Raw genomic sequence first — 20300 nt, 5'->3', positions numbered from 1 at the left:
TAAACGCTTTTCCTTGGAGAGAATCACACTCATGTCTTATGTGAAGCGTAAACGCAAACGCACAGGCTCAATTTAAAGAAGCATAATAAAACATTCAGAAAAGCGCCGGCTATGGCTGATGACTGCCGCTGCATGCTTCACAGCATGACTACCATTCATGCTGTAAAGAGCACTAATTCATTCATCAAAAGAAATTTGCACGGCATTATCATTGATCTAAAAAATAGCTGTGCCTGTGAAGCTGCGAGCTCAGTATGAAGCTTCATTGCCTCTCCACACATAATTAAACGCTTTATTGTGTGAAATTCTATCAGACCATGCCATATATCAGACTGTAGAATTTATGAAGCTTCACAGCCCTACACAAGTGTTGAGGTAAAGCCCTCGACAGACGCAAACACATCGTGAAATCGAACGAGTGACTCCACAGTGCGCTTGTGCTTAAGGTGAATGTAACCATTTGTTGCCACTACGCTCAAGATTCAGTCTCAAAGCGTGAAATTCGGTCATATCGTGCGACATAATTACAAACTTGTCGAACTTCACCATAGTGCCAAGCGTTGCGGTAAAACCCGGGGCAGAAGTAGGGCTGCATGAAGTGGCATGAACGCACAGCTGGCACTTTTGCGCGTGATGTGAAGTGAAAACATTTTGTGCCACTCCTGCACAGGCTTTCATCTCAATGTGTCTTTTTCAGGCAGGCCAGGTGATGTCGTTAGAACTCCGTCAAGCTTAACAAGAGTACACACAATTGTTGCCATAAATCTTGCAGCTGAAGTAGCTAAGGTATTAGTAAATTTTATTAATACATGGGCAACACTGAGCGCTGACGGTGAATGCAAACATTCATTCTCGCATCGCACAAATGTCTGTGCATAGCTGCTTGAAACAAAGGAAGTGCTGTGCAGTGCAATATTAGTTATATCACCATTTGCACATGCCACTGCAAAACTAAAGGATTCTACGGCTTGTGTGCTTAGTCAAAATACAAAAAAATTGTGAATCAATAAAAAGGGTTTTTATTCATGAGATGAACGACAACATTCCATGCCTTTTTGCACACAAATCACAGCATGTATAAAGAAAGTGAAAATTTCAAGGAACTCCTAGTAGATATGTGCAACTTTCAGATAATAGCATGTATGCCAAGATAGCATCAGCTGTCAGAATTAGGAGGTATCTTTCAACTCCTTAGTCTGTCACTTCATTTGTGCAAAGCACTGTGAGCTCTCTCTGCTGCGGCCTTCTTGGCGCAGCACTCCTATGTCACTTCGTCAGAGCCATTGTGGACAAAAAAAAATAAGCCATAACAAATTTTATACCCGAGCTTGCTGCCAGCCATCACTACCATCTGGGGGCCCTCAATGCTTGACATGATGTTAAGTAAGCTTCACTTTTCAGCTGTCCCCTGCCTCCAAGCAATCTTTTTGCTTGGAGTACGTACTTTTTGCTTGGAGTACGCTTACGTACTGTACGTACGTACAGTACGTAAGCCACATTCAGCAATGATAAGTGACATTGTTCTCATGCACTGAAACCTAAGCGTTTTATTGTTGCAGTTTTAATATTGAATAGGCATGCTTGGATAGTGAAATTTTCTCATTGAATCGATAGCAATATTCAAGAAAAATTACCTCTGGATATCAAATCAAATATTGAATATTCCCAGTTTCTCAAATAATGAAACGAAAAATTACCGACGATTACGTTACTTCCTAATGCGAAATTTGAGCGCAGCAAATAAGCTGTTTCACCTTTTCGATAGATTGACACCGCACAGGGGTTGCATTGGAGGAGGAGCGAAGAAAGGAATTAAGTTCGAGCCGGCGCTTTGACAACCGGAGACTTGCAGGAAGAGGGGGGAGGGGGGCGGCGTGTACACCCAGCGGCAAACGATGGGGGCAGAAGCGCGCGCAGCAAGCGGACAACACGATAAAGGGAGGAGGGAAGAGATAGCAGCGACTGACTGATGCCGTTGACGCCGATAGTGAGTCAACCCCAGCTGCGGAGTTGGTTTCAGGGACAACGCCGCCGATGCCGACACAAACAATATGATACCCTCGCTTCCGCAGCGCTAAGAACCAGGTCTAGCCGTGGGAAGGTGGTCACGTAATCGTCGACGTGCCGGGGCCTACGTGAAATAACCGGCGCGTCGGCAACTGAAGAGCACCCTATCCGCCACACAAGAACAGGGGGGGGGGACCCTTTCCTCCTCTTTCTGCATGGCGGCGACGGTGTTCTATGCAGTCACGTTATCTTGACTCTCTAGCGGCGTCAGCGGCATCCAGCGGTATCAGTCGGTCGCTGCTAGCGCTGGGGGGATGAAAGGGGGGCGGAGCTGGTTACGAGGCCGACGACAACGCCGACGACGACGCGAAACCCAGGAACGGACGCCAAAGAGCTGCGCTCTAAAATGCCGTGGAGCCTGTTAAGGAAAAAGAAACTTGCTGGCCTTTTTGGATGCGTGTAGTGCCATTAACAACTAGATGTCAAGTCAACTAGGAAGCTTGTAAATGAGAAGCAAAGGAAAGCACAATCATATCTGGTGCACAATGACCATGACACAAATAAAAAGATGAACCCAGACACATGTAGTAGAGTACAGTAAAGTATACAGCTCAGTGAAGGAGCTAAGGGCAATACTGCAGCCCTGCATATCATTTTGAAGGAATCCAAGCATATGGAGAGATTGACCAAACAATAAGTTTCTTTGCCTAATTAGACAGAGCAAATGCAAAGTCTTCCTAAGGCAGGACATGCTTACTCGACTACAGCATTTAAATGACCTCCTCCATATCTTTCTTTAGAAACTGGATCATCTGCGCAACAATCACAGTTATCCTGCACTATAACCATTCAACGATTCTCCATTTATATCAGTCTTCCTCCTTGTAGACTGCAAGAACTGTTGTTGTCCGTTACAGTATTCGAACAAAACAAATGTACTATTCGACAACTTCAAATAGTGAATTCTTGAATCGAATGATGCAGTGATGTAGGTACACTGGACATATACAGTGTCCTCTAAGTCTTAAGTCATAGCACGGCATGCAGTTGAAGGCTTAAGCTGCAATGCTGCAGTGCACTTAGAGTGCCAGCTTCCAAACCATGGTGTGTAAGGGCTATGGAAAGGCCCAGAGTGCTTGGTAAAAGACCACACCAGTTCAAATGCTTTATCTTCTCATCTCCTCATGCAATTTGGCGAACACAAACATCACTTATAGGCTTGAAATTTTAACAGTATATAGATTTTACACTCCTATACAGCTAGTAATTTTAGCCCTGTATGCAGCCAATATTTATTATTTTGTAGCAATCCATTTTTAATTATTGAATGTATCATGCAACATTCATTGAATTATTTAGTAATTCCAGGCCGTTGTACTGTTAGACATCAGACATAATAACCCTTATATATTAACAATTTTTCAAAGCTGTGAAGTTCCGTGGCTAGTTGTGTGATAGCCGAAAGGCTTTTCCTGAAATCATGCTGTAAAGGAGAATGAATGTCGAAAGCTATGGAGAAATATGTGAAAATAACCTAAGGTCTGAGTAGTTTACTGGATGGATATGTAAAACATTTCTGGTGATGATTAAGGCAGCCCTGAGTTTCACTTCTTCAGTGTTCAGGCTCCATACATGCCACCTGGCACATGGAGCTGATGTCTTAGTTTTCAGATTAGGTAGTGCCAGGGTGATTCCTCGAGAGATCAACACGGGTGAAAAAATTTATATTTTAGATTCCAATGAATATTTTATATTTTATGCTCATAATCACTCGGTAGCAGGAATGTGAATGTGGCTTCTTTGTCAAATGAATATTTTAGGAGGAAGAAAATAGCGAAATTCTTCAGTATGTGGAGGAGCCTATTCAAGCACAAGGCATATTCTCGCAAATTCACAGCAATGTGAAATACAATATATTACAGCTACAAAGAATATATTTTTCTCTGTAAAATATAGATGTAAAGAAGGGTCAGCCAGCACTGTTTGAGGCTACCGTGCAAAATAGATGTGTTTTAGAATAACTGCTTAAAAATTTTCAATAGTTGCTATATTTACGATTTTTTATCAACTAAACCAATCCGTGTAGCCTTTTGAAGTTTGGTGGACTGTGAGACCTTAACCTATTCAACAATTGTGCGGAAAATTGTTGCTGTATCATAAATTACCATTTTTACAATTCACCTCAAATATGAAGTTTTGATGAAAATGAACGGGATATAAAGATCAAAATAAAAAAAGAAAAATCGTAAAATTTTCTCAAAATCTCATAAACAGCTGTTCACAGGCAGTTCAACAAGAATATTAAAAAAACATGTTGCTATATTTTGTTTGTAATGACAATATAGGTGGCAGAAATGACAGCTTCGCCAGAATGCAGCAAGGTGCTAAGAAAAAAAGACATCGGGGTAAAAAAAAATGTGCATAAGACTCTGACTTGCCTAAACTTGACCATGACTGCTACAGAAAGGTAGTTTTGGCAGTTTTAGGCAGTTGGCAGCTGGAACTATCTCTAGCTAACTCTTACCGAACCACCACCATCGCCACTCCCACCACTGCATCTTTTGTTATATAATGACGTTTATATAATGACCAGTACGACATTTTTAGAGGCATTTATCTGTCCTACATTATGTTACCTGTGCACATTCACAGAGAGTTAACCGTTAATTCTGTAGCACACAAAGAAATACAAACCTTCGTTAACAGAAGGAACAAATTATCTACGCTGTAAGCTGCGCACACATGCTGTTAAATAAAAGAGCCATGTAAAGATTATGTTGACACTTCCTTATTCCCATTAAATCGAATGAGTATTGTACTAAACGCACTTTTATGAATAAGTATTAACCACAAGGCCAAAACTGCATTTCCGTCACAATCATAGTCAAGTTTGGGCAAGTCAGAGCCTTATACACGTTCTTTTTACCCCGATGTCCTTTTTCCTTAGCACGTAGCTACAGTCTGGCGACTCTCATTTCTATCACCTATATTGTCATTACAAACTAAATAATGCAACATGTTTATTAATATTCTTGTTCAAGTGCCTGTGAATAGCTGTTTATAAGATTTTGAGAAAAACTTACGATGTCCTTTTTTATTTTGATATTTATATCGCGTTCATTTTCATGAAAACTTCATATTTGAGGTGAATTGTAAAAATGGTAACTTGTGATGCAGTAATAATATTCCGCGCACTTGTTGAATAGGTCAAGGTCTCACAGTCCACCAAATTCCAAAAGGCTTGACTGATTGGTTTAGTTGATAAAAAGTCGTAGATATAGCAACTTTTGAAAATTGTAGCAAATTAAGCAGTTATGCTAAAGCATTTCCGTTTTGCACGGCCAGCTGACCCTTCTTTACGTCTGTGTTTTACAGACAAAAATATTTTTACGGGGATGTTGGGAGTATAGAAAGACTGTATTTACAATATATATACAAGTTGAGTCACAGTAGTTAAGATGGCTTACCACCAACAACACGCAGCAGCCAGAATCTCGCGATTTTCTTCCTCTCTCTTCTTTCATCCTTAAGTAAAAGGAACCCCGGGTGGTGAAGCGCCGTCTTGGCGCATGGTATGCGAAGAATTGCGAGCGAAGTATGGTTTCAGCCTCGAAACGTACACGTCAACAGGCGTCGGACTTGAGGATGCATCAAACTGTCGCGGCGAAATCTCGTAATTTACGTCGTTAACTTGACGTATAACTTATAGGGCCCTGTGTAGCGAGAGAGAAGATTCTTGGAGAGGCCAACCCAATGACATGGTGACCAAAGGAGCACCCAAGCACCTGGCGCGAACTTAACATCGCGATGGCACCGGTCATAACGCTATTTTTGAATATGCTGCGAGGCTAATAAACGAGACCGGGCGACTTGACGTGCCATGTGATGACTTCACGGGTGTACACAATTGCAAAACGCGGGACAGAAGGTAGGATGGTGTCAAATGGCAATGTGGCGTCGCGACCATGCAAAAGATAAAAGGGTGAATATATCGCAGTGTCATGTCGGGAGGAGTTATACGCGAACGTCACGTAGGCCAGCGTGGCGTCATTGTCGCGGAGATCATTGGAGACGTACATCGACAGCATCTCTGTGATTGTTCGGTTGAGACGTTCCGTAAGACCGTTCGTTTGTGGGTGGTAGGCGGTGGACAGCTTGTGCTCAGAGGCACAAGAGGGGAGGTTGTCGACCACTCGAGACAAGAATGAGCGGCTGCGGTCTGCAAGTAAGTGTCGAGGTGCACCGTGGTGGAGGAGAATGACGTCGTGGTGGAGAAAATCGGCGACGTCTGTTGCGCAACTAGTCGGCAACGCCTTTGTTATCGCGTAGCGTGTCGCGTAAACGGTAGCGAAGGCTATCCACTTATCCCCTCTAGTCATCGTCGGAAAAGGGCCAAGCAGGTCAAGGCTTACGCGAAAGAACGGTTCATAGGGAACTTCTATTGGATGGAGTGGTCCAACAGGTGGCAGGGGAGGTTTGTTCCGGCACTGACACTATTCGCAAGCTGGGACATAACGACGCACAGAGCGGTTTAGACCCGGCCAGAAGAACCGGCGTCGTACGCGGTCGTATGCATGCATAACTCCAAGGTGTCCCACCGTCGGTTCACCGTGAAGTTGTTGGAGCGCGACGGATCGCAGATGACGAGGAAGGACAAGGAGCAACTCAGGGCCCTCATAGTTGACATTGCGGCAGTAGTGGATGCCGTCGTGCAGCAGGAACATGCGGCACGTGCCGTCAGTGCTGCCATATTGCACTCCGGCGATAATGGACTGTAAGGATATGTCGCGTTGTTGTTCAGCGTGCATGTCGGTCGTGTCAGTAAAAGCCATCACGCAGGTCACTCGATCATGCGCAGCAGAATCAGGGGGATCCACGGGGTGCCGAAAGAAGCAGTCAGCGTGCTTGTGGAGGCGTCCAGTCTTGTAATTGACAATAAACGAAAATTTCTGGAGCCGCAAAGCCCAGCGACCAAGCTGTCCTATCGGGTCCCGGAGGGAAGGCAGCCAGCAGAGTGCGTGGTGGTCTGTAACGACCGAAAACGTGTGGCTTTACAAATATGCCCGGAACTTGGCAACTGCTCAAACTAAAGCGAAGCACTCCCGCTCAGTGATGGAGTAATTTCTCTCAGTAGATGACAGCAGCTGGCTGGCGTAAACTATCACGCACTCGATACCATTCTGGTGTTGGGCGAGAACAGCGCCGATGCCATGGCCGTTTGCGTCAGTGCAGATGGGTCAAAGTCGGCAAGGATGGGAGGAGTGGTCAGAAACTCGATGAGAGCGGCGAAGGCGTGAGCCTGCTCAGGGTCCCAAGAGAATGGCATGTTCTCTAGAAGATTTGTCAAAGGCCGAGCAACGTTGGCGATGTTTTTGACGAAACGAGGAAAGTAAGAACACAGACCGACGAAGCAGCTCACGTCAGAAGCAGAACGTGGCACAAGGAAACTGCGTACGCCGCGAACTTTTTTCGGATCTGGTTGGACACCGGATGCGTCAACGAGGTGTCCCAACACGGTAATCTTACGGCCCCCGAATTGACACTTCGTGGAGTTCAGTTGGAGGCCGGCTTTTCGGAAGACCGCAAGAATAGCAGCGAGTCGGGTAAGGTGGCTGCAGAGCGTGGGAGAAAAAACAATAACGTCGTCAAGGTAAAAAAGACAGGTGGTCCATTTGTAGCCTCGCAGAAGAGTCCATCGTACGTTCAAATGTGGCAGAGGCATTGCATAGGACAAAGGGCTTGACTTTGAACTGATATAAGCCATCCGGCGTGATGAAGGCGGTCTTCTCGCGATCAATTTCATCAACTGAAATCTGCCAGTAGCCGGATCGAAGATTGATGGACGAGAAGTATATTTAGCTTCGTGCAAGCAGTCCTAGGTGTCATGGATGCGTGGTAGTACGTAGACGTCTTTTCGCGTGATCTTATTTAAGTGGCGATAATGGACGCAAAAACGCCAGGTACCATATTTCTTTTTGACAAGGACGATAGGCAAAGCCCAAGGGCTGGCTGATGGCTCGATGACCCTTTTGCTGAGCATTTTGTCCACTTCTGATTGGATGACTCGACGTTCAGCATGCGATACACGATAGGGACGCCGACGAATAGGATTCTGGTCTGCAGTGTTTATACAGTGGTGAACAACAGATGTTTGGCCTAAAGGCCTGTCGCCGAATTCAAAGATGTCACTGTACGGTTCAAGCAGGAGACGTATGTCCGGGGCCTGGCCCGAGATGAGGTCAGGTGCAATCATTTTCGCGAAGTCATCCGTTAAGGAACCAGAGCTGTGAGCGGCAATTGGCGCTAATAAACCACTCTCGGCATTCAGACTCTCGATGTTAAATTCGGAACCACTATAGAAACGCTGGCCAAGAACCTGCCGGCCGGAATCACTTGAGCGCACAGGCTGAAATTCAGAAGCGGTACAACGACGTCGTTATTAGTAACAATGACCAGCGCATGCGGAACAGCAACGTTCCGGTTCAAAAGCACGTCGAAGATGGGGCGAAGCACATATTCTCCGTCAGGAACCTTTGGCTGGGTGGTCAAAGTGACGTAACTGCCTCGAGTGACAGACGCACATCGTGAAGCAAACACAAGTGCGGTGGGGCGGTACTCGGAGCATCGGTGAGTTGAGGCAGTTCTAACTGAAGAACGCTGGTCGGCGCTGTCGATGAAAGCAGATAAGTATAAAAATTCCAATCCAAGGATAACGTGTTGAGGGCAGTTGTCGATCACAGCAAAGAGAACAAAAGTAGGGTGGCCGGCTATACTTAAACGCACGGTGCACATTCCAAGAACAACCAGCACGCCGCCGTCGGTCACACAAAGCACTCGAGCAGCTGCTGGGGTGAGGACCTTCTTCAAACGTCTACGTAGGCTAGCACTCATCACAGATGCGTGGGCTCCAGTGTCGACGAGTGCTTGGACAGGTACGTCGTCTATTTCGACGTCAATCACACTTCTCCTTGTGAGCACAGACAGAGGATTCTGCAGTAGTAGGCAATGCAACACCACCTCGGAGGGCTGCATATCTTAATTTTCCGAAAGGGTGCGGCCAAAAGCCACAGGGGACGAAAGGCGACGTGGCTTCGGTGAACGGGAAGATGGGCGACGTGTTTGCGGTGAACGAGACTGGTGTCCGCGCGGCAATGGTGAGCGACTGTACCACGTGTTCCTAGCAGAGTTGTCGGCGCTGTTAGACTCGGCCGTGGGCGAAACATTGCGGATATTGCCATGAAAACGGCTCAGGTTGGTCGGCGTGCGAGGTGTTGAGGGCCACGAGTTGAGACAGTATCGGACGACATCACCAATGCGGGGACAGGTGAAACATATCGGCTGGTCTTGCGCAGTTCTCCACTCAGTCGGGTTGATATAACGCGGAGAGAAGCGTCGGGGTGGAGCGAAAATAGTGGAAGGGCGTTCGCTGGGGCTCTGGGATTGGCGACAGCACAGACAGAATGCAAACCAATGTTTTCAAGTTCCTGGCGAACGATGGCTCGTACGAGGGGAACTGAAAATGTGGTAGCATCAGGGGTACGCGAACAGAAAGCTGCGGGCGCCATCGCATACAGTTCACATCGAACCATTTGTACCACATCCTCTGATGGCAACGCATGCTGCTGTTGATCTTCCCACGTCGACGTTGCGGCAGTATTGGGAAGTCTGGCGAATGGTTGCAAGACGTGTTGGCTTTTCGCCTGCTCGAATTGTCGGCACTCTTTAATGATAGTATCAACTGTGCAGCAGCTTTTGCGCATGAGCAGATTAAAGGCGCCGTTAGCAATGCCCTTAAGCACGTGTACGTGCCCGACCTTCTCAGCTTCTGTCATACCGTGATCGGCTTTACGACAAAGTGCCAGTACGTCCTGGATATACTAGGTATAGTGGGGAACTAGTGGTCCCTACTAGTGGTTCCGTACGTGGGGGATTGGGCACGGGAGGACAGTTCCTGCTTTGCAGCAATTTTACGGCCGGCTGGTTTGCCAAAAAACTCAGTCAACTTCCCTTTGCATTGGTCCCAGCTGGTTAGCTGCTTTTCGTGGTTTTCGTACCACACATTTGCCGTGCCTCTTGGGTACAACAGGTTAGCTAGCATAAGCGTAGGGTCCCATCTGTTAATTCCACTCACGCGGTCGTACCTATAGCCACCCACTCTTCAACGTCGGCGCCATCGGTCCCGCAGAAAGTTCCAGGATCCTTGGGTTGCACAACCACAACCGAAGGTGACAGCGACGTAGCTGGCGACGGTGATGTAGGAGGCGGCAACGACGTTGATCCCGCGTGCTCACCGTCATTCATGGAGCGGACAATGATGCGACGTCCACTGCGGAGCTCCGTTTCCAGCAGTGGTATCCCGCAACTCCCACCAATATGTTTCGGGGAAGTTGGGAGTATAGAAAGACTGTATTTACAATATATATACAAGATGAGTCAGAGTAGTTAAGATGGCTGACCACCAACAATACGCAGCAGCCAGCGTTTCACAATATTCGTCTTCCTCTCTCTTCTTTCGTCCTTCCTTTACAATATGCATCTAGGCATACTGATGGCTGGTGTCGTTAAATATTTATAGCATTTACTTCTTTTGCGTCAATGAACAGCAAGAAAGTCACATACTCCAGCACAGCCCTTTCTTTCAAATTTCTGGTGTGTGATGTAATGTCCACTTATGTCGTATCCATTTCCTTGTTGACATGCGGAAAAGGACCGAATATATTTACTTACAAGTGTGTACAGCTCACGCAAGTTGTAGCTTTGACGGAGCCGCCAGCGGGCATGTTGTGGACCTGCTTGGGTGTGGTTCAAGATTCAACTATAAGTTCGCTACCTTCACTTACTAATGTGTTATAGTATGTGTAGCTGGCGAATATTACGACCTCTCTTTTCTGAGAGTAGGTTTTGTTAAATTCATCCTTAAGGATATCGGGAGTCATCGCAGTCGTCGAGTTTCGCGCCATTCCAGCTTGCGCATTCGCCTGTAATAATGCACGAATAAATTAGCACTCCCGCCAACCTGTGTTCGTGTTTGGTCGGGGATTTATTAATTTGAATATCTTCATACTCATTCCGCATGACGCCAACGCGCGTGCAAGATAAGGCCTGCACAAGGGGCCAGTGTGCCAAACGCGCTTAGCTGGCGCGGTCATCTGGCGTCGGGAGATGCCTGTTAACATATTCAACGTGCTCATTTCATTTGAGTGCGGTTGTTTCACTTACGTGCGGCGCGACTACACGTGGTAAAATGTAAATTCGAGCACTTCGAATTGGGCTCCGATTGGCTCAGTCTAAGAGCGTTCGGTTTAAGGTCCATTCTAAGCGCCCATATTGTAAGAATGTTACCGCTTTTGTCGAATACTAATATTTGCTAGCCTGGTGCTCTATACTCCATCTCACAAGTCGTTTGCGGCGCTGCGGAAGCTGCACGACTCCTGATAGCCATTGAGGAACACCTAATGTTCCTCGAAATGTGTTGATCCGCGCCGCGTCGTCTGCTCACCGCAACTGTAATCCGCGGTATATGACGTGCACACGCAAAGGCCGTAACACGCCCCGTATCGCTGTAATGTATCATGTATATGCCAAGCAAGAATATTACTCTAAAATCCCGCTAGCAATCACATTAATCGGACTGTTACATGCGGAACTATATATTCCGCTGCGCAAGGACGTTGCGCGTATACGCCTCGTGCTTTCAGTTGGTATGAGGCGTTGTAAACTACTGAAACGGCTTGTTGAGATGGAGTATGTGTCTTACCACCAAGGTAATCGTAAAGGGGTTGGAATAACGGAAGTTTCTTCGATGCAAAGTTATACACTGCAATCACAGAGTCCCCGCAACACAACCGTGTTAAACGCATGCTTAAAGCATGCTAGTAGAGGGCGCGAGGCAAATCTTATGATCACGCGGTCGCCACGACGTCTACATCATCACCATCATCATCAGCAGCAGCAGCAGCAGCAGCGGCGGCGGCAGCGGCGGCCGCCGCCGCCGCCTATTTTTATGATCCACTTGCAGGACGAAGGCCCCTCCCAGCGATCTCCAATTATAACCATGTATTGCGCTAGCTGATTTCAAGTTGCGCCTGCAAATTTTCTAATTTCATCACGCCACCTAACTTTCTGCCGTACCCGACATGCGCTTTTCTTGCCTAGGTACCCATTCTGTAGTTATGTGATAATAAGCCGTAAAATTAAGACGTTTAACGTGGAAACGCAATTGAAGGATCAAAGGGCACGGTGTTGGATACGGACTCACTCAAGTTCCCCGGCCACATCCAATCACCGTCGCATTCCAGTTATGGTGCACCGGGGCGCGTCTACCACGTTATCGTATCCGTCAGTCAGGTTGGCGACCCCCACCTCATGCGCCGCACGTCGAGCTATTGTCTCTCCTCTCCCCTGTCCCCCTGCTTGACTCTTCCCGAAAGTGCAACGGGAGGCTGGAACGGTTCCAGGTAGTTGATCTTGGTCCCGAGCAAAGCTGTTTTGCGGCTCTGGAAGGTCGTTCGAGGACAACCCGTCTCCTCCAGCTGAGCGCTTCCAGGCGAGGAGGCGATGCCGGACGCAAGTCAACCCTCGTACAATGGAGCCCTTGGAGCGTTCCCCATTGGCCGAATGTGACGGCACTTGCACGGGCGCTTACCATTGGAGGAAAATGACGACACCTCAGCTGGCCCCACGATTTTCTGAAAATGACGTGACACCGAGAGACCGAAGGGGTTAAACGCGAGACAGAGAGATGAGTTTTCTTTTTTTCCTTCTTCTTGCCACGGGCCGCAGCGTCGGATTTGCTGGCGGCCGTCGATGACTTTATGACTGTTCATTACTTTGTGTTATTACTGTAACTAATGTAAATAAACCTTCAGTTCTCAAAATCCTCCTCAACGTCGGCAAACTCCCGCACTCAACTGCAAGATCTAGTAACGGTCATGTTTCTGCCGATCGAAACCGATAACGCGCGAAAGAACGCGCACTGCATGGGAACCTGATTGGGTCGGTAACGTAGCGCGAATATAGGCCGCGGTTATGCAGAAACACGTGCGTCGGTGATTTCGATAAGGACTTTAAGTAAAGAGGCCAGCGTGCGTCTATAATAATTCATGGCGTGAACGCCGAAGCGCTACACGTCAGCCGCAATTATGGGGGAACAGCATGCTTGTAAACTCGCAAAGCCACTACTAATGGTTGTCACCACATTGGTTTACAACGTATTTTTAAACAAATCATGGTTCTAACTAATGGAAGAACGCGCGTGCAGCGTGCAAAGAACCCATCTAAAGCCAAGCGTGAACGGAGCTGCGTGATGGTATGTATATATACACGCTGTCGTATACGCAAGCCGCTCGGACGGCAGCACATTTATTTAATTTATTTGTTTATTTGATACCTGCTTCGCCTTTGCAGGCATTACAGCAGGGGGATACATAAAAATAAGCATCACATTTGAGACCAATAAAGAAACTAATTACACAAAGCGCGGTAAAAATCATCATTCGACACATTGGATACAATCATAGGCGGAAGATCATTCCACTCTCTTATACATCTAACAAAATATGAAGAGCACAAGACGTCAACTTTAAAGGAAAATTCATTTACTTTGAGACTGTGGTCCCTTCTATGGGTTATATAGGACGGCTCTTGAATGTACTTCTCCTTGCCGATTCCAGTTTTTGAATGGTAGATATTATGGAAAAATTTCAACCTGAGGTTTCGTCTACGATCTCTCAAGTCTTCCCATTTAAGTTTACGTTTGCTTTCTCTCACGCTAAGTTGAGGATCCCAATCACCTAGAACGAATCGCACTGCCCTATTCTGTATTTTTTCAAGCGTATCGGCCAGCTCTTTGGTACAGGGATCCCAGCAAACGCATGCGTACTCCAGCAATGAGCGCACGTGAGTGAAATACAGTTGTTCTTTTAAGTTAAATGGAAGTACGCTGAAATTTCGTCTTAAAGAACCCAAAAACACGTGCAGCCTTTACTTTGATGTGGTGAACGTGGACCTTGTCACGTGGTCCCCGCCGATACTCCATGTACGTACAAATTCCTCTAATATATGCCCTGCCTGGAGCTGCGCTGGGGAGTCTGAGCATCGCGCGGAAACGAGAACTTTGCTTGAAATAAGCGCCTATAGCGTCTTTATGTGTTCAACTATAAACCGAGAGTTTTTCTCAGTCTTGCGCCGTGGTGGGGACCCAGAAAGCTGTTCCGACTTATCCGAACTATGGGAGTTATAGATAGGGTGCCCATCATACCTGGTAAGCGGAAAACAGTGCTCAGTTTTCTTTTTTTTGCGCCCTCTGAAGTCGGATATGTATGACTGCAGGACCGAGTTAATGCAAAAAGAAAAGGATTAGAGTAAAAATTGCGAACATTCACTTCATTGAGCCCCATCACCCCATTCGGAGTGTATACTGCTCGAAATTAAAAATTTGCTGCTTCGTAAATGTCATTTGTTAGCCTGCTCCACATTCAAGATATTCTGCTCCAAAACCAAGATTTTTTTTTTTTCTGCTTCGAAAATTTCTCCAAAAGCTGCTGCTGCTGCCCCAGCCCTGCAACGCGCCCATGTTCGAGGTTAGATGTTCCTGCTAGAATTTCGCGTGGAAAGTATTATTACTCTCGGCATATTCGTGACGCTGTGTCCATGTAGACGCGGGATTAAGTCGAGGGGAACAAAAGAGAGAGACATGAGAACAGCTTCGGATGCCTGGAGGCCTGTAGACATTTTCGACGGTATCGACAGGAAGGCAGCTTAGCCTAAAGAAGACTCGAAAGCGCATGTTTTTCATCTCAGGTGGACAGGACACACACACACACACACACACACACACACACACACACACACACACACACACACACACACACACACACTCAAGGAAACAGAACGTTCGTGTACCTACCAGAACGGTAGCCGGACCGGTGCGGATGTAAAAGAGGGGTGTAGTAGCTAGCTAACACAAGCTACTTCACCCCTCAGCTAGCCAGCGTGAGCTGACACAAAAGTGCCCCTTCAAGCCCCCTCTGGTCCTCTCTGCCTGACACAACTCCTCCCGACCAGTCCTGCGGCTTTATGTTACCCACCCCTTCTCTCGCTCCCTCCACAATTCATGCCTAACGGGGTGGCGAAAGGCGACCAAACATCTTTGTGATCTGTACCGCGTCCGCCCGGCTAGCTCAGTCGGTAGAGCATGAGACTCTTAATCTCAGGGTCGTGGGTTCGAGCCCCACGTTGGGCGTTGATTTTTTTTTATGTCGCTTGTTTTGTTTTTTTTTGTCTGCTACATCTACCACCGCGAGCTACTTAGGTGGGAACGCCCAGACTTGCCTGCGAGCGTAACATCATGGGTTATAATCCACGCGTCACACCTAATTGTCGCTACTAAAATTCGGCGTTCTCTTTCTGAAAGTTCACGAGTCATGAATGTACAAAAACAAAAATGTTAGAAGGCGATTAAACCTCCAGTTGAAGGAAGGAAGGAAGAAAAAAAGCTATATTTAAGCCCAGCACTAAGGCCGCTAAGGCCCGTTGTTGATCCGCCGAGCCCGAATGAAGCCAAGCACTCCAAGGAGGGGAAGGTGGGTAATGGAAATAAGGAGACGTAATAGCAGTGTTAAAAGATGATGAAAGCCTTCCTGAACGAGTTGTGGGTGAAGTAGGGGCGGAGTCACTGGTCACTGCACTCTATCGCCTCACCCCTCGCTTGAGGAAAGAAGTGTGGTATTTACATTTTTCTTTACTGCAACGTCTTCAGGATCAGCACAAATTTTTAGTGTACTGCTTTTGCGATTCGGGCATATTTTGACGTATGATGGTGTATTAATTGATTGTAAATAATTTCTTGAGTAGCAAACACACACACACACACACACACACACACACACACACACACACACACACACACACACACACATATATATATATATATATATATATATATATATATATATATATATATATATATATATATGTGTGTGTGTGTGTGTGTGTGTGTTTGTGTGTTGTGTGTGTGCGTGTATTTATGTTTGTATATATAGTAACGAACTACAGGGGTGCTACAAGGTAAACAGACCAAGCCAGTTGTCTTTTCATCCATTTTTACTTCCATTAAGTTATCATTTATATATTATCGTATCATATATATATATATATATATATATATATATATATATATATATATATATATATATATATATATATATATATATATATATATATATATATATAGAGAGAGAGAGAGAGAGAGAGAGAGAGATCACGTACTTGTAACGCCTGCGGCAGAAAGGATGTTCCACATCCGCCGCCAAGGTTTGTGAGGGGTGGCGCTGGCGTGCACTCCCAGAGTTAGTTGTAGTAGTAACACATGAATACCCCACAAAGTGGACGCGCAGACGGCGCCGCGGTGGCTCAATTGGTAGATCATCGCACGCGTAATGCGAAGACATGGGACCGTTCCCCACCGACGGCAAGTTTTTTCACCCACTTTCAATCCATTCATTTATAATCTCCCTGTGTTGTCTTTGGTGTCTTGTTTTGTTGGTTTCTTATATATATATATATATATATATATATATATATATATATATATATATATATATATATATATATATATATATATATATATAGAGAGAGAGAGAGAGAGAGAGAGAGAGAGAGAGAGAGAGAGAGATGTGGAGGTGCACGTAGAAAAGCACAATAAACATTTAATTGCGTAGTTTCGGCAGGGGTCCGGCCTTGATCAAGAGGGCGATTGCAAGCACCCAGAGCTCGATTTACAGTTGTCTCTTTAAGGGAGAAGCATAATATAAAAAGAACTCTGGACGACGTCATGAATACCAACACGCGTAACTTCACACGCGCAAGACCATTACACTTGCCGCACGGGCAGGAATATTGACAAAGTAGTTGAAATCGCAAGACAGCTACCACAAGCGAGAGAAACTATGAGCAAACCAAATCTAAAATTTGAAATTCGCTTTTTTGAGATGAAACCGATGGAACGCTCATGCAAGAATCACCCTTTCTTCTTTACGTGGAATGCTTCTCTAGTAGGATACAACTTTAAGAAACAGCAGTTCGCAACCAAGGCATACGGACCGCGCGTCGTTGTGTTACTTCGCTAGCCAATTACAGAAGCAAACAAAGCCGTCATGTGACGTTTTCAAGATTGCGTTGTACTTGATAACTCCGGAACGTCTGCTTTGGGACCGCGGCGGCAATGCAGACGTTGTTTGCACTTACTGCGCGTATACGATGTCTTGTCCGCGCGTTTGTAGTAATATTAGCAGCGCAAATAAATCTATATACGCATAAAGCCAAATGATAGATAATCACCGGCTATCTCGACACTGGTTAAGGATCCAGGCATTACTGTCAGTATAATGTGTATATATACGTATAATAACAACAAAGAATTGCTTACTTGCTTGGGCAGACGTGCGTTGTTTGTTGCTCAAAGAATGCCGCTATTTCGGTTACTTCATCCAACCCTTAAGTGATGCCAAGGAGCTCGAGTGTCATCATCTCTACTGCCGATCGCTGTGAATGTCCTTGAGTATACTATCGAGAAATGCCACGGCAGCGGGAAAAGGGAGTTATAGGGCTTCCTGTAACGAACGTTTACCCTATATATGGTTTACCCACGCGCGCGAGTAGCAAGGGCGCGTTATTACAGAATCCCCACACAGTTTCAACTTTCCCCCCTGTCATAGCCACAATTTTACAAGTTTGCCGTAAGGTACACGAAAAATTCTGACTGTCAGCCTTGTGTCATCACGCGCTTTTCTTTTATCTGAAAACGTAAAAAAGAGACTTTAGGTACATCGAAACAACTTAAGAAGAAGAAAAGGCGAGTCAACAGCGGTTGACATCGAAGAAAGAAATGCAAAGTCTTCCGGGGCGCATTAGCGCAACACGCGGTTTTCTGTCACCTGTTTTTTTTTCCATGTTTCTTATTCCGGAAGTAAGAGAAGCTCTGCCAGAATACCTTGTATTTCTTCCATGTCAACCGCTGTTGAGTCGCCTTTGACCAGCGCCAGCGTATACCCTGTCTTAGTATTACCGTATGTCACTCTTACATGTAGCCCTTTACTTAACCTTTTACTTCCCTTGGTTGTTATTTAAGGGAAGCGTAATTCTTACGTACCTGTGGAATAATGATTTTTGCCTCCCATATGTCCCTGCTCGAACACGGCGTCCACGAGGTCATTTCTTTTTGCCCAGAGTGCGAACTAGATATGGGGAATGTGTTCGTGTTTTCTGTCTTGGAAGTTGTCTGAATGACCTGCCAATTAGTGTCTTCTTTTAGGCGGTCGTAAAGACGTAAAGTGCGTTATCCTTCTTTTGTATGCTTGATTTCGTTCCTTTTCTTCCTGCTTTGTCCAGTTATTTTCCTTATGTGAACCGACACTTGCCCTTTTCGGCCGGGCACTGCCCCACAAGCCATCTGTTGGTTTGGGCAGGCCCATATCCCTGTAAATCCACAAGAATTTATTATTGTTATTATTTACTTCCTTTCTTTTTATTCAGCGCTATGTGCAGGATCGGCCCACGTTTTGCGTTGGGTAAAGCCACACTTCCGATTCCGGTTTCGATTCCGGCGCGCACTTTGAACGAAGGCAATTGGGTTTAATTTCGGTCTTTCGCTAGTTACGCATTATTTCTGCTTCGTATACACAGCTACACCCTAACGTGGTGCGTCTTTTTCGTTCCAAGCTTCACGTTGACCCCTTTTTCGTGGCCTTACGTTAAGTACAAGGCTTCGAACCGCTGACAGACGAAAGTGGTTGTACGCCATCTCACAAGTTGGTTGCAGCACTGCTGAAGGTGCGAGGCGTACACAGGCAATATCCTTGCGCAGCGGTGTATAGTTCCGATCGTAACTGGCTGATTATTGGCTACACGAGAGAGATTTATTTTTGGTCGTCACATGATACAGTACAGCAATATGTAACGTGTTAGGACGTTTGCGCATTCACGTCGTATACCGAGAATTACTGTGGCAGTTACCACCGGTAACCGTAATAGCCACCCTAATCGTGGCAGCATGACAGCGGTAACCACCCGTTTCGATCCGAATTCGCGCTTGTTACTGGCTCTCCGCCCTGTCAGCAGGAAACGTACAATCGGCAAAATCTGTCATCGCTAAGTCTCACCTCAAGCTGAGGTCGCATCATTAGGTACGTTTTGTCGTAATTATTCAGATCGGCTGTTTGTTTTCACGCTGCTAGGACAAAAGACATAGCACAGAGCCGTAAAACTAGTTTGATTTCTAGTTAGCAGATAGTGTCACAGCATTAAAATTGGTGATGCGTTGACGACGCGGAACGCTATATAGAAGCCTAATTGTTCACTGCATCATCAATTTACTACCCCGTTCCAGCATACTACGTGATGACGGTAGCGAGCAAACGCCAAGTAGACGCCGAGCAGACTATGTGGTGCAGGTGAACATTTGTAAGGGCATTCGCCCGTACTACTTGCTAAGGAGCCCGCAAGGCAACTACAGGGAAAGCGTACAGGTAACGCGAAGCCCTGCTGTCACACGCATATAAACACAGCTTATGGTTACGGCACCAAAACATTTTTTGAGTCAATTTACCAACCATGAAGCATTTAACAGGATGGCAAGCAGACGACGAGCAGACGATGTGGCGCGGATGAGCACATATCAAGGGGCAGTCGGCTTTCCTTCCTATTGGTTATTAATTCTTGTAGCTTCCACAGAGCTGCAACCACCTTGCGAGATGGAGTATAGATGCCAGTTACCGCGAATGCCCCCCCCCCTTTTTTTTTCCAAATACATCTGAAGTCTTCAAATAAGACCTTGCCTTCAAAAACAGGCTTTTTGCTCGGGCGTATAAGATATGCAGGGTGTCCCAACTGTCATGCACCAAGATGTTAAAGTATGCAAATGCCACGTAGCTGGAGAGAACCAAGGTAATGTTGTTTGTCGTGGCTTGGACATACTTGGGACTATATTTCTTACATTCTGCCTAATTACATAATTAGTCTTGATTAATCACTCAACTTCTCAAATATTGTAATTAGATGAAAAATGTCAATGAGAAAATTGTAGATCAAACATGAAAAATTTCCGATAGAGCTTTCTGGTGCTCAACACGCGCTACATAAAAAGTGTTCCGCCGAGCGTGATAGTTAGGACGAGCAGAAGTTTCCATGGGGCCGCTGGCTCGATGCTGCTATGGTGCGGGCGAAACCATCCATAGATGACTGCCGAAACATGTATACCATGCGCATCAACCGCACATGCGGTGCGTAACTCTGCA

At 46.1% G+C, this 20300-nt stretch overlaps 1 non-coding gene across 1 annotated transcript; it reads left to right on the top strand.

The window, feature by feature from the left end:
- Positions 1-15177: 15177 nt before the first annotated feature.
- On the top strand, positions 15178-15250 carry TRNAK-CUU (transfer RNA lysine (anticodon CUU)). Its single transcript has one exon. It is a non-coding gene; the product is annotated as a tRNA-Lys (tRNA).
- The last annotated feature ends 5050 nt before the right edge of the window (positions 15251-20300 follow it).

The sequence above is a fragment of the Dermacentor variabilis genome, chromosome 4 (genome assembly GCF_050947875.1).
Source record: "Dermacentor variabilis isolate Ectoservices chromosome 4, ASM5094787v1, whole genome shotgun sequence".
NCBI classification, from domain to species: domain Eukaryota; kingdom Metazoa; phylum Arthropoda; class Arachnida; order Ixodida; family Ixodidae; genus Dermacentor; species Dermacentor variabilis.
The sequence above is the reverse complement of the archived record's forward strand: the minus strand, read 5'-3'. Positions and strand labels throughout refer to the sequence as shown.